We start from the raw sequence: 22,500 nt of genomic DNA, 5'->3' as shown, positions 1-22,500 counted from the left end.
GCATGGTGCTACTGACATGTTGTACCTTACATGAAAACTAATATGACAAACTGAACACCTGATTTTGAGATTTTTAAACGCAGTGTTGATCTGAATAGTGTGAGAGTCTTGTAATGCTGTAAGGCAGCTGTGGTCCTTCACTGAGCTCAACCCTGGAGGATCCACAGTAGAAGTTATAATGGAAACAGTCGTTCCTTTGCAGGTGAAAGCGACAGCACAGTATACTCACTTCTGTATCAGTGCGCTAATTGTAATGAACCCCCAGCCAACGATCTGTCATTGATATCTGGTTACGGTGCACTGGGACACACACACACACACACTCACACACTCACACACACAAATACACACACACACTCACACACACAAATACACACACACACACACACTCACAGCATGAAGTCATTGCAAACTCATTAACAAGACTGAATGCAAATAAGCCTACTGAGGGTAAAGCTCTTGGGACAAAAACAAATCCCCCACAATAAATAAAAACAAGAAAGACACATTTTTTTTCTTCTGTCTGAGGCACCCGCACGAAACGGATTATTATATGAATATCTGACGCCTGCTCTCCTTTGGCCTCCCGCAAGGACATATTGTTCTCAGAACAACATAACATGCTGCTATCAATTTGTTCAGAACCAACCCCCCCCCCCCATCCCCCACACCCTTGACCGCAGGAAATCCTGGGAGACACCGATTAAGGGTCTTAATGTTCATCCCTGCTGACAGGGCAACGCAGTAGTGGTATTTCTGGGGTGTCGTTGAGGGAGTGAAAGACTGCGCTGGCGTGTTGGTTGGTAGCAGGGCTTTGTGTCAGCAGCGATGCAGCTGCTAGGACCCCGACCAGATGAGACGGAGAAAAACAGATAAATCAGAGAGAGAGAGAGTAGAAAGAGAAAGAGCTTGATGAATCACATCTCTCATCCATCAGACATGGAGGAAAGAACAATAGATGCAGAAAGGGTAGATCCTAGTCAGCTTCCATTTAAAAAGGAACCCTTGGAGCTGGGTTAAACTGTCCCACATGACTACTGTGTGTGTGTGTGTGTGTGTGTGTGTACAGTATGTGAGTGTTTGTGTGTGTGTTTACAGTATGTGAGTGTGTGTGTGTGTGTGTGTGTGTGTGAGCGTGTGTGTGTGTGTGTATGTGAGTGTGTATGAGTGTGTGTGTGTGTGTGTGTGTGTGTGTGTACAGTATGTGAGTGTGTGTGTGTACAGTATGTGAGTGTGTATGTGTGTGTGTGTGTGTGTGTGTGTGTGTGTGTGTGTGTGTGTGTGTACAGTATGTGAGTGTGTGTGTGTGTGTGTGTGTGTGTGTGTGTGTGTGTACAGTATGTGAGCGTGTGTGTGTGTGTGTGTGTGTGAGTGTGTGTGTGTGTGTGTGTGTGCGTGTGTACAGTATGTGAGCGTGTGTGTGTGTGTGAGCGTGTGTGTGTGTGTGTGTGTGTGTGAGCGTGTGTGTGTGTGTATGTGTGTGTGTGTGTGTGTGTGTGTGTGTACAGTATGTGTGTGTGTGTGTGTGTACAGTATGTGAGCGTGTGTGTGTGTGTGTGTGTGAGCGTGTGTGTGTGTGTGTGTGTGTGTATGCATGCGTGTGTGTTTCTGTTTCAGGTAATAATTAAAGCAAGCCCTTGTTTCCTGATGTTTAAAGCAGCTGCACGGCTGAGGAAATGGCCGCCAGTGAGCAGGAAGTGACACGGGGGAAAGACTCAGTCATTAAACGAGAGAGGAGTGTAGTCATCTAGCGGATAGACCAGGGAAGAGAGACAGGTGCTCTTGGTTAGTGGTCCACATCAGAAAGACTTCTATATATATATAAGTATATATAGTCTTTTGATCCCGTGAGGGAAATTTGGTTTCTGCATTTATCCCAATCCGTGAATTAGTGAAACACACTCAGCACACAGTGAACACACAGTGAGGTGAAGCACACACTAATCCGAGCGCAGTGAGCTGCCTGCAACAACAGCGGTGCTCGGGGAGCAGTGAGGGGTTAGGTGCCTTGCTCAAGGGCACTTCAGCCGTGCCTACTGGTCGGGGTTCGAACGGGCAAGACTGGCCTCCTTCTCTCGAGGACCGGAGTGGAGCTCCGACGATGAGACGACTGCCCGGCCAGCTGCTCAACATCTGCACCAAGACTGCAAGGCGTCAGCTTGTGTAATTATCTGAAGCAACGCCGACTGGCGTGTTTGGTAAGCACGCCGCACCACAGAGCACTGGCGTCTGTTCACAAGATCAGCATTTTCTTGTTGCCATGGCAGCCAGGTTTCAGACAATTCTGGCTCCTGTTACTGAGTCATGTCAAGGATTTCAGAAACTAAACACTTATTGTTGAGATATGTTTTTTTTAACTGTGTTGATATGAGTGGACAGACAGCCGTGGTCCATATCTGAGCTTAATCCTGGAGAAATCTGACTATTGTGCAAAAACTGTCTACAGCATTATTATGACAAACATATGCTTAAATTAAATGTACCGGTACTTAAATATTTTAGATAACAATTATTACAGTGGTAAGCTGCATGATCACTCACAATACAACGTAATTTCACTCAAAGCAAGGCAAATTCATTTATGCAGCATGATTTATACACATTGAAAGCTACACAGAGAGCCTTCACAGGCAGGGGCGTAGCACAAGATCCTGGGCCCTATGCATAGGCAGTCCTGATGGGCCCCCATAATAAATATAATAAAATATATTCCAGACTTTTCAAGGGCCCTCCCTCCCCTTGGGGCCCTAGTAATCAGTACTGGTTTTACCCCCAGTCCGACGCCCCTGTTCACAGTTGTCTGCTAAGTCATTCTTAAAAAACATTGAAAAACACTTAAAAAACACTGCTTATATGAATCTCGACACCTGAAACAAATCACTTACTGTATCAGGGGTCAGAGGTCAGATTGTGAAACCAGTCACTCTTCTCCTCCCCGGTAATTCCTTGGTTTATATTCCGGTGAGTGATCTCGGCCGGGTGCAATCAATCATGTGGAAACAGCCGTGTTCAATCATACTAACGTTCCAACAGCAGAGGCTGTTGCTGAAGCATTAGTGGAAGAGGCAGCCCTCATGTTCAGCCCTTCTCATGTGAAGACATTATCGGATAAAGACATGCAAATCTACCTGCGCAAGTCCACTGAGAAAGGCCACTGAATAAGGCAAACCTGTACAATTTATCTAGTTATCATGGCCCTGGTGGTCACTCATGGCCTATCTCGCAGTCTCAGCATGGATCTCGGATTGTCTCTTTGACATCCACTTGGAAGAAAGAACATCACCACCATAAACCTCCCTAAGACAGAACCACCCAAACAATCACAATACATGAACTCATTAACATCAAAATGGACTCTTTCCCTCTTGCTCCTACCAAGGTTGCAAAACACTTTGGTGTCATACTGTAATTGATGAGCAGCTAACTTTCTCTGACCTTGTCACCTGTGTCCTTCAGTCTTGCCGCTTCACACTATTGTTACGACCCTGTGCCCCTTCAGGCCTTCTCCTGTCAGTGCACGGGCAGGGCTGGGCCTGGTTGGGCTAATGCCCTCATTGATTACACCTATGGTTAGGGTGGGGCTATATAAGGGGTTTCCTATCTCTCTCATAGGAACTTTTCTTCCTTCTTGCAGGCACTCACTTTCTTTGTCTTGAGGCCTACTTCACTAGCTTCACATACTGACCCTCTTTGCATCCATACATCCATACACGCATACACGCACACCACCACTCCCATTCATTTCCCCCTAGACATTTTGCTATTGGTAACCTTGTGCTTTACTTTAATAAATTAATATACTGTATTTGGTTTGAACCTTGTTGTCCGTGTCCCTCTTTATGTTTCGGTCTGGGAACGAGCTGGCCGTAATAAGAAAATAAGAATAAGAAAAAAATCAGGTTGCACTGATTGCAGACCATGGTTATCTCTCGCCTTGAATACTGCAACACCTTCCTCACAGGACTTCCAGCTTGTGCGGTGAACCACTACAGACAGTCCAGAATGAGGTGGTGCGTCTTCAATCATCTGAAAAGGTTACACATTACCCCACTGTTCATTGAGCTCCACTGGCTACCCTTAGCAGCCTGTGTCAAATTCAAGTCATTAATGCTGGCTTTTTACAATTAATGCACAAATTTCAATCACAATTTTGACTTACCACGATCAAATTAACGTGATCGGGCGATATTTAAAATGTATCCTCCCTCCATAGAACATCCATATCAACGCTTTTTTTACAAAGTTAATGTAGCGTTCTGTAAACCACTGTCTGATCACGTGCCTGTATGAGCAAATCAGAACTGTTCCCTGCACTGCACAGCTTTACGTTGCTTGGATGCAAGAGCCTGGGGGGGAGGTGGGGGGGTGGGGGGTGTACCTCTGCACACAACTGGCTAGACCTAACCAATCAAAGCAATTAATCCTGACCCAAAACATCCTTCTTCTCACTGTTTTAGTTTCGTTTCGCTTTTGATCGTTTTTTTAAGTTATTGTACTGTCAATAGGCTATCTTGTGCAAACAAAATCAACCGAAGCACGCTGAGGTGGCGTGATAAACTAGGCACCATTGCTCATCTATCCATCATTGAATAAAGTCTGCCTATACAATTTCATTGGTGCGAACTGCTGGCAGATCTGGCATAGTTGCTTCTCAATGGAACAAATCCAGACCGAATTTCCCGACCTCAAATTTTGTGGGCGGGGTTAAAATTCAAGCTGGCTTCCAGGCTAGAGTAACAAGGGACAAAATGACACAACAGATAGCAGTCGGTCATTAGGCTACAAATCTTAACAACAAAAAATGGCTGAGAGAGCAGAGGGCGAGGTGCTTGTTTGCATTTCAACAGACAATGGACTATAGGCTCCAGTGCTTTGACCACAGAATCTATCTGCCAATAGGTGAGAAACAGTATGTTTTAAAAATGTAATTCATTTTAAATTAATTAAAAAATTAATTAAAAAATTAAAAAAATAAATATTATGTTATCTGTAATAATTAATTTATCAGTGCTTATTGTGCTAATGTGTGTGAATACTTTACTAATAATAACAATAATAATATAACAACTGTTATTTCTGCTACAATATTGAGAAACCTAAACCAAAGAATTTTACTCATGTCGTCTTAATTTACAGAGTGGTGGTAAAAGAGCTGGGCTATCAGGATATGAAAAGTTCAGTGGCAGTTCACTTCAAAGAGGCTAGACATAATGTGGCTTCTCTAAAATACATCGGAATAGAATATATTAAGAGTCCCCGGAGGGGAAAAGTTGTGGGTTCGATTCCCGACTGCCACCATTGCGCCCTTGAGCAAAAGCGTCAGCCAAATGAATAAGTATAAATACCTTAAATATTGAATAATATGATTGGGGTTGTTCATCAGATCTGTGGTTTAATTCTACTTATGATTCCTCATTATTCTTTCTTAGAGTATGCATCGAGAGATCCTTGATTGACCGAGCAGTGGGTCTCTGCAAAAAGCTGGTAAGCAGTTTCTCTTACAGCGGGCGATGTAAAAAGCAGCTAGCAGAGGCACGAAGAGAACTGAAGCTTCCAGAGCATGCACTGAAAACAGAGTGTCCCACAAGGTGAGGGTCAAGGCAGGCAATAGGCTTGTTTGAGATTGACTGAGTCTGACTTTGCCTGGCTTTCTACGTCAATGTGATCTTCAAACGCTAGCCGGGAGGAGCTACTGTACAACAGACGGCAGCTCATCCTGGACAGACTGGCTACAGTCTGCCTGACGTGACTCGCGGGAGATATGGCGGAATTTTGTTTGCAATAAATACAGCATAAGTTTCATTCTTACTCATTAAAATGAGCATGATGACTGATGATGTAGTTTAAATAAACCAATGTTGTCATACAGTTAACAGGCCTGCTTTGTAACACATAAATTCAATATCAAGTGTTTTCCCTATATGTGTGTCTATCTATTTAACCAACAGCAGAAAATAACAGAATATCCAAACATTTTCAGTAGGGTAGCCCATTCAGAGCACTCAGAGAACACACAGTGAGGTGAAGCACACACTAATCCCGGCGCAGTGAGCTGCCTGCAACAACAGCGGCACTTGGGGAGCAATGAGGGGTTAGGTGCCTTGCTCAAGGGCACTTCAGCTGTGCCTACTAGTCGGACTTCGAACCGGCAACCTGCCCCCCAAATGTGATCAAAACTGATGTGCTTTCCAGTGAAAAGTATGTCAGCGTTTCCTTTGTGAAGCCAGTCCTGCACCTTTTCAGATCCTCCATCTTGAAAGTGAAGAATGATGAGACAGACCTAACCTGCATTGTCTCCATCAAGACAAAAAATCCTGAGCTATCTGGATGAAATATACAGTACAATGACCCTCTGACACAAGAACTGCTTGATATGTCCTCTGTGCTTGAGCCACAGTTACAAGCTGAGCTCAGTCAGTGATGCAGTGTTGCACCTCCGTGCCAGACTGGCTTCTGGAATGACGAGGACTGCACCTGCAGCCATGGTTGTCCGTTATTATTTTGATGTCAAATACACAGAATGTATGACAAATTAATGAATTGGATTAAAATGATATGAAAACAAAAACAAGTGATGTGAAGAGCTTTTTGGAAATTGGTGACGGATATGTTTAGATTATTAGGCCCATTTATTATTCATATCTTATTTACTATACTCTTCAAGGAAATGGGCCCCAAAAAGACCTTGGGGAGTTTCTTCAAGACTGCTGAGGAAGCCACACCAAGACTCCCTTCTCTTCAAGAACAATAAGCTACTGTATAGCTTCTGAGCTACAGTCGTACAGTACCTACAATCAGGTAACCTAGACAGTGTGAGTAGGACCCCTCTTGACTGGTGGAGAGAACACCAGAGACTCTTACCACGTCGCTCAAAACTGGCTAAAAAGATAGTATTAATACTAATGTTTCAGTTCTCCCTCTGAGAGGGTGTTCAGCACAGGTGGGAATGTGGCGACCTGCCTTCACTCATCCTCCAAGACAGACAATGTTGACAGGCTGGTGTTTCTTTCCAAAAACTTGTAAACACTATGGCAATAATTATTTTCTGCCTTGACTCTCGTTTGGTTACATTCTGTTATGGCATATTTGTTTTTTATTGAAGTTTTATTCACATCCATTTTGCAGGTACTGTACAATGAAAGAGTTTATATTTTGCTTCCAGGAGATGAGGCCTGGTGAAACAAACCCTTATTTGTCTGCAAAGTTGTATTATTTAATTGTAGCACAATGTAAAATGGAAAATAGTGTGGTATATTTTTTAAATTATTTTATTTATTTTTATTTATTCTTTAAGGAGATGCACTGAATTTTGGTGAATAAAAGGGCCAATTATATTTTCATGCAAATATTTGTACATGAACAGGAATGTAGCACAATATGTATGCATATGTATGAAAGCAGTTATACTTATATGACAATACTTTTTTTGTCTTAAAATCAACACATAATCCTGATCTCAATATTGATCAAAATAATCGTGATTATCCATTTGGCCATAATCGTGCAGCCCAACTTGCTGACAAGGAGATGGCTGGGTCTGCTGCCACCTACATAAAAGCCCTCATAAAGGCTTATGTAACTCCTTGGTCCGCTGTGGTCATCCAAGGAATATTGTCTGTCACTGCCATCCTTGCACACACAGCAATCCAGACTATATGGCAGTAGGCCCCCAATGGTGGAATGCAGGGGCGCTGTGTGTGGGGTGAGGTGGGGTTAGGATTCTAAGGGCCCAGCACTGACAGGGGGGCCCCAGAGAGCACCCCTATTAATACTATATCGGAATAAGAATTATTGTCTGTTATAGGGCCCAAATAATCTAGCAGCGCCCCTGGTGGAACGACCTGTCAAGTGCCACCTGAGCAGGGGTCGCCACTCTCTGGGCTGTATTTTGGGTCACCAGCGCATGGCGTAAAGTTCGTTATTCACCGGCGCGAAGTTGAATTCGTTATTTTGCACCTTTATTTTTTAAGCATTGCGCCCAGGGGTGTGGCAATTAACAACCTAGGGAGGGACCTGGCGCATTGTCTAAAAATTGCTATCATACACCACCTAAACCTGGTCAGAAGTCAATGGCGAGTTGTTCATATGCTATTTTAAGAGCGCATGTCAACAGTCATATTGGCAGGTGCACGCACCATCCTTCTATCATTCATGAACGCACACCAGCGCACGTCCATGCAAAGCATTACAAATTGCACGATTACAATGGTAAACATAATTAGAATAAAGATATTACGAAATACTGTACATCTCATGATGAGTAGTTATTCACCATCATTTGCAAATTGGTAATGACGGTTAAAAGTGATTAGGGGAGAGGCGAGACACGTATGGAGCACAGCTGAAGACACTGTCACGAGATATAAGCAACTCCTCTGCAGGATAAATGTTGTTTTATTCAGTCATTTGAGCAACATTAGGGTAAGTGTTGCTTTTTCCAGCCTATGTTTTCGATGGTAACCCATTGTCAGTCAATAGTGAAAGTAACTGCATATAACTGTCTTGTCGTTGACTGACTCCTTGGTGAAGTTAGTTTCACTTTGTCAATGAGTTCAAATAATAGACGAGTGCAAATGCGTGAAGGATATGCTAGGTTTTAGTAAAGCATGGTTTAAGAATGACTATTCCATACGGTCTCGCAAGCAGCCTCCTTCAAATGCGCCTTTGAATGCCAAAATACCGATGCATTTATTTGACATATCGCGCGTTGCGCCGTTAAAGGGAATGACAGGTGTTATTCTCATTGGTTTAAAATGATGTTACGCCCCAAACACACCCATATGACTGATTAAAAGACCCAGGAACACCTTGTTACGCCATGCGCTCCACTTTTGAGAACGAAACCCCTCCCAATGTGAACTGGACATCCTACTAAATTTGAATAGACTTTTGACGAGTGACGATGCACTTTAGAATGTCATGATAGGGCCCTCTATCTTCAAGAAGATCTGGAAGACCCAACTCTTCTTCTAGCATTTTCTCCTTTTACTACACTAAAACATCTGCACTCTCATCCTCTAGTAATAGTACTGATTGGTGCAGTGTTAACTGATTGGTGCAGTGTTAATTACTAGACTTAAGGTCTTTAGTAATAGTACTGATTGGTGCAGTGTCAATTACTAGTAATAGTGCTGATTGGTGCAGTGTTAATTACTAGTAATAGTGCTGATTGGTGCAGTGTTAATTACTAGACTTAAGGTCTTTAGTAATAGTACTGATTGGTGCAGTGTCAATTACTAGTAATAGTGCTGATTGGTGCAGTGTTAATTACTAGTAATAGTACTGATTGGTGCAGTGTTAATTACTAGTAATAGTGCTGATTGGTGCAGTGTTAATTACTAGACTTAAGGTCTCCTCTGCACTGCAGCTTGAATGCTATTCCTCATTTTTGTGAGTCACTTTGGATAAAAGTTTCTGCTAAATGAATACATGTAAATGTAGATGTGTCATTCAAAGTCCTATACAAATGAGCATAAGAACATAGAAAAAAAATGCTGTAAATATGCTGTGACTATAAAAGTAAGTCTTGTTTTATAACAGACTGTTTGACTCCGAACATAAAACATTCAGATGTGTCCAAAAATCATTGTTGTGTTCTGGTGTGGACACAGACACAAACTGGCCTCATCACTCCTCACAAAGACTGTCATCCCTTTTTTTCATGTCTCTACCTGTGGTGGCAGGGTGTGTGTGTGGGAAGTGGGGGTGTGTGTTCTGGAGGGGGGAGGATGGGACGGAAGGGACAAGGAGACTAAATGTAGATCCCTCGTGCCAGGGCCACAGGGAGACAGAGCTAGGGACCACAGACTAAGGCACCATGCAATTATCCAAAACAAGAGAGCCAGGCCAACCTCTTCCCACTGCAATGGACAACAATAACAACAGCCACACATGCACACACACACACCACACACACACACACACACACACACACACACACACACACACACACACACACACACACACACACACACACCTCTATGCACATTCACACATACAGAAATAGAGAGAGAGTGAGACCTACTCACACCTGTTTTCCTTTAAACTCCTCTCCTTTAGTATTTACTCCAGTGATTGATAAACACTGAATGCAAAAAAAATGCTGTGCAACTAATTTGTCTAAAAGACTTCCGTCATGCTGTCCTCCTTAGCCTGAGAGTAGTTCAGTCATTCTGGAGCATATTTAGATTTTGAGTCCTTTTAGGAAGCTTTTCCCTTGAGTATCCTTAATAAAAAGTAAAGTATTTACTCTACAAATGTAGTAGCATAAATTCAATGGATAACTTGCAAGGCCAGTATCCCACCCATGGATAAGGTCTGGTCCTGCACTTTATCACGTTTTGATTGCCAAAGGGGTCATTCCGAAGTATTCTTTAAATTGAGATGAATCTCCACCCTGGAAATCTCCCTCCCACCGCCTCTACAGTGTACAGCACATAGATAACGCATTGTCCATTGAGTTCTATTAGGAGGAGTACGTCAATGCGGCCGCCATATTGGTAGGGGCGACACTTGCCTGCAAATGAATGCAGACTAACGATGAGCTGAAGGAGTTCTGGGCTATAAAGTCCTCAAAGTCACAAATATCATATCTCACGATGGACATGAATGTTATTTCATAGTTAAAGGTAGATAAACCACATGAAAAACATAATTATAATAATTAACATTATTTACGTGGAGAAAAATAAATTATTATGCTTTATTTCCATCTTTGACATATACTATTTTTATCAAAAACTATGACTTTTGGCTGTTTGAGTTGAGCCGCCTCCGCTGTTAGATTTTGCTACTTCGAACGTTAGCATTTTACTATGGCAAGGTTTCTGACAACCAACATTCAAATGACCATATTTGACAACATTTTAATATTAATGACCATATTTGACAACACATTAATCTAATATTAATAGGAGACAGATCTACAGATCTACAGACCTCATGTGACTTGTGGCACAGTAACATCTCAGAATGACAGCAGATATGACCTTCTGGCAACAGCATAGGAAGGTGCCCCAGGTGTACACCTGGATAGTTGCGTCTGTCTAGCTGTGTGTGTGTGTGTGTGTGTGCGTGCGTGCGTGCGTGCGTGTGTGTGTGTGTGTGTGTGTGTGTGTGTGTGTGTGTGTTGCCCCTTATGTGAGCCATACTGTACTCCATTCCTCATAGCAGGGGCCTTGGACCAGCTCCAGCACTATCAGTGCTATGTATGACGGTCTGCTTGTGTTTGCTCAAAAGCTCTCCCTGCTTGTGGGAATGGGAGTGTGATGGGGGCGGGGGGGGGGGTGAGGTGTGAGATTACCCCCCCCCCCCCCCCCCCCATCAATCAATAGGATAAATATAACAGAACATTCTGAAACAGGGAATGAGTGTATTGACAGAAACAGAATGTGCAAACATAGTTGTGAACTCTTCACTTCAAAAAGGTGTAAAGACTGTTTGTCACTTTGTATTCCAGAAAGCCATCCTGCCAAAGACAAGCTGATATATCATCTGTCAAAGTTTGGAAAATATGAGTTTTTAGGAATGGAGACAGAATGTCTTGCGGGTAAAACACAGCCCCCAAAGATGACATTTATGTTTGTGTTTGGATTTTACAGACATATTGGCTACCACTGATTTTCATGATGCCTGTTTCCGCGGGTAATAAGTTACTGGACCTGACGAAAGTGAAACTTCAATCAGGGGTTATGATTATGTTTGAAGGATACTGATGGCTGTCATATATTACTTTTATGTTTGCAACTCAAATGTATCATTCCATATGGGGAACTATGTGGGTGACAAAAGCACATTAAGATATCCACTGTCCACACTCCCCTACAAGAATATGGCACATTTACACTAAGTGCACTGGACTCTGCACACGTTATTAAAGTGCTGACAAAAGGTCCAGAAGTTCACAAGCTGTGGATAATCTCTTATTTCAGTGTTTGAGTGTACATATTTTGTAGCCCTGTAACGAGATTCAGTCTTTATCATTAGTTAGTGTTGTGTGCTGTAGAATTGCTGTGTACTAAGTTCTGCCACTTTGCCTAGGTTGTTGTCCAAAAATAAACAGATTGTCTTCACCAGTCTGCTTCACATGGAGGTAGTTTCCTCCTCCATTACCATATCCAGCTAACAAGTTGAATCAGAGACATAGTGTTGGCATCATCATCTGGGAATCGCTACTGAAATACAAGCATCTTTCAGGACTGAGGCCTGATGCAAGTGTTTGTGCTGGAGAGAATACAGTATGCTGAGTTGCAGGTTTGCCATGCTTTTCAGCAGTATGACAAATGGCAAATTGAGAAGAGCTGTATAGGTGAACAAAGGGATGACAGCGGAGCTGCATGAAGGATGAGCTTTTGGATGTGCCTCCAGGAAAAGCCGTCTAGGTTATGAGTTGGGAGGTGATATTTCGGTGACTGCTGGTGAGGAATGGGGCTGTAGATTAGTTTGCTACCATTAAAGTGAAGAGGCCAACAGCAGGCAGAAACGTAGGCGGACACGTGGTGTTGTGTAAAAAAATGAACTTTTTAAGATTGTCCACTAAGTTACGACACTACTCATGACTTTAAGAGCATGTTTCTGGAATCTGGGCTAAAGGGCCCTATCATGACATTCTAAAGTGCATCGTCACTCGTCAAAAGTCTATTCAAATTTAGTAGGATGTCCAGTTCACATTGGGAGGGGTTTCGTTCTCAAAAGTGGAGCGCATGGCGTAACAAGGTGTTCCTAGGTCTTTTAATCAGTCATATGGGTGTGTTTGGGGCGTAACATCATTTTAAACCAATGAGAATGACATCTGTCATTCCCTTTAACGGCGCAACGCGCGATATGTCACATAAATGCATCGGTATTTTGGCATTCAACGGCGCATTTGAAGGAGGCTGCTTGCAAGACCGTATGGAATAGTCATTCTTAAACCATGCTTTACTAAAACCTAGCATAGCCTTCACGCATTTGCACTCGTCTATTATTTGAACTCATTGGCAAAGTGAAACTAACTTCACCAAGGAGTCAGTCAACGACAAGACAGTTATATGCAGTTACTTTCACTATTGACTGACAATGGGTTACCATAGAAAACATAGGCTGGAAAAAGCAACACTTACCCTAATGTTGCTCAAATGACTAAATAAAACAACATTTATCCTGCAGAGGAGTTGCTTATATCTCGTGACAGTGCGTCTTCAGCTGGGCTCCATACTTGTCTCTCGCCTCTCCCCTAATCACTTTTAACCGTCATTACCAATTTGCAAATGATGGTGAATAACTACTCATCATGAGATGTACAGTATTTCGTAATATCTTTATTCTAATTATGTTTACCATTGTAATCGTGCAATTTGTAATGCTTTGCATGGACATGCGCTGGTGTGCGTTCATGAATGATAGAAGGATGGTGCGTGCACCTGCCAATATGACTGTTGACATGCGCTCTTAAAATAGCATATGAACAACTCGCCATTGACTTCTCACCAGGTTTAGGTGGTGTATGATAGCGATTTTTAGACAATGCGCCAGGTCCCTCCCTAGGTTGTTAATTGCCACACCCCTGGGCGCAATGCTTAAAAAATAAAGGTGCAAAATAACGAATTCAACTTCGCGCCGGTGAATAACGAACTTTACGCCATGCGCTGGTGACCGAAAATACAGCCCATAGTCTTTCACCATGTGACTGAGCTCTTTTTGTGCCAATGTGCTCTTGAAGTAAACAGTGTTGTTTGCAGAAGATTACAACTTGATGTTATGGTAAATCCTAAAGCTACTCAGTGTCTGAGTTTAAATTGAGGGAGTGTAATGGGTCTCTACTTCTGCTATATAACTAAGGCTCAAATTGACCCCTGGCAGGAGGAACTTGGTCAGCTGTTGGACCACGTGCTTAGATATTACCAAGTGTCAGAGGCTAGATCTGTTGGAAAAAAACACAGGAGTGAAAAATAGAGAGAGGAAAATAACTGAAATGAGCAATGGAGCAATCACTTGCCACATCTCATATAGCTAAATGCTTTCATCTGGGCCCGCTTTCATTATTAGATGTCAGTGAGAAATGTGAGAACAGAGGAAGCCATGGAGGGAAACGGGAGCCGTTACTTTTAAACTTCATTACACTCCTGCCTAAGAGCAAATATCTGTTCCAATCTTCACAGGAAAGCCATGGGTAAGTCTCGTAAGATCAAGAAATGGAGTGGCCTACAGCCACGCAAAGTGTAAATTCTTTGTTAATTCCAGTTAGCTTATGGGTGAATGAAAAAGGCCTCTCCTCTGGATGACATTCGCTAAAGCTGCTGAACTTAGCACATTTTTGGAGTCTGTAGACCCTCGATTATTTCCTTCAATTCCAGTGAAGCTCAGATCAGTCTGGTAATGAAAATACATAACAAATCAGCATTTTCGCCAAGCATGGCTTACCACAGCTGGCGAAGCTTACCATTTTGTTAAGTTCTTGGAATCAGACGCCGTCATGTACAGTTATCCAACAAAAAGTGATCTATTCATTTTCTCTTTGATGAATGTATTAATATCATTAAGACCCTCTTTGACCCTTCCAAAAATTCAATTGTTCTAAAGACGATCAAACTTGCTGTAGACCAAAAGTCTGTCCAAATTCATCTAGGACTTTAAAGTCATTGTTTTTGGTCATTGCTTCATGATTGTTTCAACATTAGTCACCAATAAAAATTGGGCAGCGACTTTTGACAGCGACTTTGATTTAGTTTGTGCGATCAGTTCAAGCCAATGTCTCTTTTGTGTGCGACCCTTTCTTCTGCATCCACAGTTGTTGAGCAAATTTCCACTGTGGATGGGTTTTTAAAAAGAACTTGACTTTATATTAGCACCTTAAATCTAATTACATCCATGCTTTATCTCCTAAAACTGTGATTATGCCTAAGCCTGAGAGATTGGAATCGGGGCCAAGAAATACAGTATGACCTCTTCAGACCTTCCCGCAATCACTTCCTTTGGAAACACTAGTGCTATCTCTTCAAGTAATATTTCATCACAACTGCTTTCGTTATGTTTGCTAATCTGATGACATATTCACTATGACAGCTTCCTCCACTTCCTTTTGGTGGGAACAACTACAGCAGCCGTGTTCAGTGTGATGTCCAAAGCACTGTCACTCTTAGGGCTCTATTTTGCACTCCAGCGCAACTGACTTTGTATACTTTTGTCTTTCCTATTTTGCAGTCAGCGCATACTGGAATTTTCCCTCCACAGGTATGTGCGCCCACCTCCTGGTCTAAAGTCAGTGGCGCAAATTCAGATGCTATTTTAAGGGCGCATGCATGGCCACAGTCCTGCAGGAATGAATGCTATGCACACTGATCTACAGACAACCTGTGCACAGATGGAAACATTCAAAGCCTTGATAATATTTGTCCGTTTCCCGGGTTTGTTTGTGCATTGGTCAACTAAATATTTAGTAGCCTATATAGTACATCTACATGCAATATCTTTACAACAACGCCTAATTACGACCTATTAATTTGGACAACTTTATACAGCCCTATAAAGGCTAAAGTTACCTTTAGTTTTGTTCCAATTTACCGTTGTGTATGGCTTTAAACATCGTGTGCGCTTTAACATCAGCCTATAAGCATTATTCCAGCTGCGCTAAGGTTTTGACAAGCACCACAATTTTGCCTACCTTGTTGTAGCCCATCTGAAATAACTCTAAGCTTTGCTATGTTCCCTCCATCCTTTCGTTGTTTTCAAAAAAAAAATTTATATCCATGATGGCCTTGAAGTCTTGAGTTTGTGAATTTGCTTAAATAAGCTTATTATGTGCTGTTAACCAGCAACCATAGACACTAAAGAAAGCAGCAAGTAGCCTTGGCTACAATTTCTGTAGTTTCTGCGTCCATTCATTGTTATTCTCTCTTCTGCTCAAACAAAAGTTGTGTGTGCATTAAGTTGATGACAACGTGTTTACAAACTCTACTTTACATACAATATTGTAAATAGCCTATTTTCATGCAGTTAATGGGATACTGTGCAGAGTTAGAAAGTTCAACTTGGAAACTGTTTCTGTTGCCTGATGGTAAGGTACAGCCGTAGCTTACACCTGCAGGAGCGCTTGCTTGGGCGCCTGTGTTGCGCAATGCACTTTGCTCCTCTCATCTATACGACACAGTTCCCATTTCTCCAAACCATACATAATTACAAGGACAAATATTGCTACACGAGGGAAATCAGTGTGGTGTCCGATGTGAAAAAATAGGTATAAATCTAGCGTACACATTTCCACGAATCACGGATGTGTTGATGACATAAATTAGGAAATATTAGAGGATTTAATGAGACCTGATGTTGAACTGCATGCCAATGCCATTTAACCCAAATGCCCCAGCAGCAGCACGGGAGAGGAGAGCTTATCTGACAGATCTGCATTGTCTATAGTGAGGTAATGTTAGATTACATTGCAAAAATATCACCATGCATTCATAACCTCGTGATTCAGTGAGAGTGATCCCAAAACATCGGAAAGTGGCATTTCTGTATTACATTTTGTAAAGAGGAAAAATCAATAGCAAACTGTTCCCAACTGACTATAGCGCTGTGAACCGTTCCTGGCTGCGCCTGGCAATTCCGCCATCATAATAGCAATCCGCTATGGAACAAGCGTGCCTGTTGTTAAAGGGAATGTGAGATGACGCTCTGATTGGTTTATTGCACGTTAGGCCCAAACCACACCCATGAGTAATGTAGCTACTATGAACCACCCCATTTTAGATTTGCGTCGGGCGCAACAGTCATTATCCCGCCGGTAAAATAGAAACTGTGGCACACAAGAAAATCCGATGCACTTCAATGTGGTTATTCCAAAATGGGAATACGAGTAGCTGGGCCGAAATAGCTTTCGTGACTATGCCTCTTGAGTGTATTTCCTCAGTGTGAATCCTACTGAAGCCTTTCTTTTCAGTGAGGCTCTCACAGGCTCAGGCGCGCCTGCAGGTGTACGTCCGTACGCACTGTGCGTACCATCAGGCTCAACAGCGAGAGAAAATTTCCCTTGTGTGTGTGTGTATTCACACCAAATTGGCCTACCATACCTTCCCAAATATGCACAGTATCCCATTAGCTGCATGCCATCAGGCTATTTACCATTTTCTATTACGTAAAGTTAGTGAACACGTTATCGAAATTAACGTGCACACATTTTGTTTGAGCAGGAGAGAGAATACGCACGCAGGCACGCAATAAGCTACTTGTTTTCTTTTACTCGGCTATCTATATACAGTATGGTTATCAGCACACAATGTTGAGCTAATTCACTAACTCAATACTCATCATGGATATCACAAGTTTTAAACAACAAAAACAGAAAGGATGGAGGCAGCAAAGCTAGGAGTTATTCCAGATGGACAAGAACAAGGTAGGCAATCGGTGTGCTTGTCAGAACGTTAGACTGCACTAAAGCCAGACGTCACGTTACGCTAGAACAAAACTAAAGGTAACTTTAGCCTGTATAGGGCTGTATCAAGTTGTCCAAATGAATAGGTCATTGTAGACGTTGTCGTTGTATTATTGCATGTGGATGTTATGCTATGTAGGCTACTTTTTTGCTGACTGACCAATGCACGGACCAATATTGTTCACGAGTGTTTTTTTGTTTTTTTTTGCGGGGGGTTGGGGTGATGGGTGTGCATTAATTCCTGCAGGCGCCCCTGCACAGGCTGATCTGAAGGATATTTGACTCTTAGGAAACCTTAATGGCACAGAGAAGGACTGTTCTTGGAGATCTAAAAGAAAGCCATGCATTAACATGCATGTACCCGTCAACCTGAAATTCCTTTCAGCGCTATCCTGGCAGATGGACAAGAAATGAAATTGCCAAAAATTGTGTTTGCCATTCTCAGTTTAGCTACTTCAGGGGGAAGAGAACACACACACACACAAACACACACACACACATACACACACACATATGCACTCTCACACACACACACATACACATACACATGTGGATCCAATGGTGGGTTACTGCTAACCAGCAAGGTGTGATTGAGACAGCAACTGGGGTGTCATTGCTAAACACCCCTTACACAATGTTAATGGGTCCTTGTAAGTGCACAGTGCATGCCGAGGGGCAGCTCCACCGTGCACTGATAACATGGTACATCTGTCAGCGAGGGGCTGAGGTGCTGAGCTGCCACCCCATCGGCGAGCTCACATCTTTGGGCCTCCTCCTCCTCCCTCCAGCTCAACACCCTTTCCCTCCAGCCCACCCAGCTCTGATGAGCTCTCCCAGCTGTCACTCACAGCCACGCTTGGCCTTGCAGGAACACGCTCTGTTTGACAGGGGAGAGCAGAGAGTAGAGTAGAGGTGAAGAGCCTCTCGTTGCTGGCGAGGGTAAATTAAAGTGGGTGTGTGTGCTGTCTTCTTGAGCTAGGTTCGGGTAGAGTACAAAGAGGCTGGTGGGCACTTATGTCCATTTTTATTGGTAGGTCAAAAAATAACAATTGTATGGTGCATACACCATATGGTTACTGATTGTTTGCAACTATCTGAAGGCATTTTCACTCATAACAGTCCTGTCTAAGGTCTGAACTAATGTTCATGGTTTTGTATACTTTGATCCAGTTAGTTTTGGTTTCAAATTGTAATTTTGTGAGCGCAGTAGCAAACTCTTCCTCACATGCAGTTAGGCTCATACGTTTTTGAACCCATGCTAAAGTTGACTAAAAAAAGTGGAATTGTTGGAAATTGATCTTAATGCCTTAAGTGAGGAAATATCCAACCTTTAAGGACACCAATTTCCTTTGTGAATGAATAATGTATCGTAAATAAATACATGTTCTTCCTTAAAATACAGGGGTCATAAGTATTCGCAGGCAGATGTTTATTTTTAAAGGCCAGTTATTTCATGGATCATACAAAGCATCCTGATAAAGTTCCCTTGGCCTTTAGAATTAAAAAAGCCCCACATCATCATATACTGTACCTTTCATTCACAAAGAAAATTGGTGGCCTTAAAGCAGTGGTCCCCAAGCTTTTTCTTCTGAGGGCCAGCTCGCTATGCCTGGCTCTAAGAGAGGGCCAGAGACTCAGAGTATATCAGTAACCATAAATATCTTAGAACTGTGAACAACAGCAGTCTACCTTAGTTGAATATTCCATTACATTTAATCATAGGCTACTGCAATTTAATACCATTGTTAGCTGTGTTTATATTGCCATCATGCCATATCAGTGTAAAATGTAGCTCAAATGAAACTACAAATGAAAATACTAATAAAAAGACGTAATCATTCCCAAAAGTATTAGCAGGGAGTCCCAAAAGTATATTTTATTCAAAATGTGTGAACTCTGAACTCTGTCTTTGCCTACACAGCTCAAGTTGTGAACAAGCAATATCCTACAAATAATTTAAAGTTCTCAAACTATGAGAGGTTTATGAAGTGCTGACAAAAACATCTGAAATGACCACTTTCACTCACCTTATGAGAACTTTGTGAATTGTGAATGTGAATGAACATTTGAACGAGTGGATAAAAAATAGAAATAATTATCCCAGAAAGACCCAGAAATAAGACTTGAATAGAAGTTAATTAGTTATTAACAATTAATTGATAAAGATTTAGAATACTTTGAGCACTGATGCAGTCAGCATACAGTAGGCCTCTTACATTGTTTGCAGGTAGCCCTACATTTCATTCCGTTTTCGATGGCAAACGCGAAACAGCGCCAAAACAACCACCAGTGGACAAAAAGAGTATTACATCTGTACAGTTAAGACTCGCCATAGAGAATGAATGGGGGAAATTACGGAGGTTATAGTTTGACGATGTCGGGCCAGATGCTATATACCACGGACATGTTTGGGGGGGCCACCCAAAATGAGGTGGCGGGCCGTAGTTTGGGGACCACTGCCTTAAAGGTTGGATATTTCCTCATTTTTTTACTTAAGGCATTAAGATCAATTTTCCAAAAGATGAATTTATATTCCTCTTCTTAGTCAACTTTAGCATGAGTTCAAAAACGTATGAGCCTCACTATATGTATGTCACCTAGTCTGGTTCTCTATCTACTTCACACTGGTTCGGCTTGTTCACAGGCGTGCATCTGATGTTTGAATGGAGATGTATGAATGAACAGTACTGACCTGACAAGTATAATGAATTTAATTGGTGGTAAATCAACAGTCATAAACTAAAGCTGCTAATATCATGCCCAGTCAGGGTTTTTTAAAGTTTTCTGAAGTTGGATCAGACTTGAAGCCTGGTTTGTACTAACATCACTCAAACACAACAGCTCTTCCCAAAGGGCAACCCCCTTTCCTCCTGAGCAATGTCTCAATCTTACTTCACCTCTTTCTTTTGTCTTCAGAGTATTCGTCCCTTCATCCTCTCATCTCACTCACCCACTGTTTTCTTGGGTTTGATCTAGGCCTGGCTTTGAAGAGAACGCTTCCTTTGAAGACACAGAGACACCCTTCAACTGGACCTAATGTATTGCCGGTCCAGCATGGTCCCCAACCAGGCACCGTATATTAGAAGGCATTTTTCATCCTGAACAAACTATAAAACTCACCCCAAGAGAATAGATCTATCAGTGAAAAGCCCACGGTCCCATATTCATAACACACAGAGAGAAAGACATATAGATAGAGAGAATATAGATAGAGAGAATATAGATAGAGAGAATATAGATAGAGAGAGGGAGGAAGGGAGAGAGACATCATGTCCAGAATAGCTATATGTTTTGTATGCATCTACAGGGCTCAGTTTCTCATGAAACTGATCTCATTTTTCAAAACATCGATAGGATTGAATATCATAAATTTGGCTTTGTTGGGAATTGAATTGTGAATATCATAAAGTTGGCTTTGTTGGGAAATACTGACAGTTACAGAGAACTCTATTAGAAGTCAAGTCATAATGACTGGTGCCCAGGTGATCTACTGGGCAGACAATAAGCAGGTCTTGTGACAGTGGCTAACTGGAAACACACAATGCCTTGACCCTGCAAGAACCTCCAACGAGACATCCCAGAATGCACTACTCATGGCACTCCCTCCAAAATGACATACACAGGAGTCCATCTGCAATTCATCTTTTCCTCATATGCATATCCCTAGGTGCCATTTTCAAATGCCATAAATCAAACTGTACCGGTATAACAATCAAAGCTGAACACAACCGTATATAACAAAATAGTAGAAAAGTAAAAATAAAAGAAGACTATAACTTCATCAGGTCTGGCAAAGCCAGGCCTTTGAAATGCAGGCAGGCAGAGGAGAGTCTATCTGCATCTTTACCAGTGCAAAGGGGGAAAGCTGTGAAAGAATGTAGGCCCAGTCTGAGAGGCAGTAGCCAAAAGACATTAAAACTTAATTTCCCATCTGAGGCAGGACAGTGGAAAAGCCCTGGACATGTTGCTTTCTCTGACTGCTTTAGTTTCTCCGCCTGGTTGTCTCCATTAAAAAAAAAAAATACTTGAATAATTGAGTAATTGGATGAATAACCAAGGTCTTAGCCACCACATTTTTCTTATTTGAGTTACACTGAAACAAAGAAGTGTGGTGGTGGGGGGGGGGGGACTAAGGTTAAAAAAAAGGATGACCTGTTAAGGGAAGTTCATTCTAAAAAGGCATCCTGTTCCTTCACCTGTCATTATTTCTCTCATCTGTCTCTTGCTCATCTCATATGGACCTTCATCCACACTGCCTTGCTCTTGTTGTACTTGTCTAAACCTCACTGTCTCTACCACTCTCCCTCTCACTCTCTTTCTATATGCCTTTCTCTCTCTCTCTCTCTCTTTCTTTCTCTCTCTTTCTCACTCTCTTTCTATATGCCTTTCTCTCTCTCTCTCTTTCTCTCTCTCTCGCTGCATTTTTTCAAAAACTTCTTCTTGTGGCTTTGAAACCTCATGTCTCTGGCCTTTGCATGAAAATAAAGGAGAAAACTATGCCCCTCCTAAATCTGTAAACTGCAATTAAGCCGAATTCCAAGTTTATTTCCAAACGCAGTCGTCGCTCCAGACCAAGTGAGAGGCCTGAGTCTAAAATTATCACACATTTAGTCGGGCAGCCGTGAGAAGGCAGTGCTCTTTTGGCGTCTTCTGTTGGGTGATCTGAGACTCCTCTTTCAATCCCACTTGACTACTGTCTACCTCACAGAGAATGTACCATCTACCTCCAATTGGGATTCTTTCCCTAGTTAACGTTGTAGGATGACATAATAGCAAATGACAGGACGGAAGGGCCCTCAAAGACTACAGACAGCTCAGCTCTGTATTGAGAGGGATATAGGCCGAATTAAAGGGTGTGGTTGTTAAGATGCAGCTGTAATTTATAATGCTAGAAGAAAGTTCTGTGCCTTCGCTGCCTAACTAGAGCTCTCCTAAACCGGAACGTTTAAGCTGAGTGAGTCTTTTGGATAGGCAACTGTGGTGGCAACCTCTGATTGGCTAGCCATGAGTCCAAGGGCGGGGCTTGGCGGCGGCTGACGTTCGGCCCACGCGTCACAAACCTCTACCTCAGCAACTGGTGTCTTCCAAGCCAG

General features: G+C 42.4%; 1 protein-coding gene across 4 annotated transcripts in view; it reads right to left on the bottom strand.

The window, feature by feature from the left end:
• The window catches only part of znf469 (zinc finger protein 469), a 256,202-nt gene that overhangs the window by 76,804 nt on the left and 156,898 nt on the right, over positions 1-22,500 (bottom strand). The gene's annotated exons all lie outside the window — the stretch shown is intronic.

Source organism: Alosa pseudoharengus, unplaced genomic scaffold, assembly GCF_046254945.1.
Source record: "Alosa pseudoharengus isolate Yale_2024_CS ecotype anadromous, Long Island Sound unplaced genomic scaffold, YU_APseudo_1.1 YU_APseudo_1.1_scf_10, whole genome shotgun sequence".
NCBI lineage: Eukaryota > Metazoa > Chordata > Actinopteri > Clupeiformes > Clupeidae > Alosa > Alosa pseudoharengus.
Note: the sequence above shows the minus strand (reverse complement) of the source record. Positions and strands in the feature narration are given on the sequence as shown.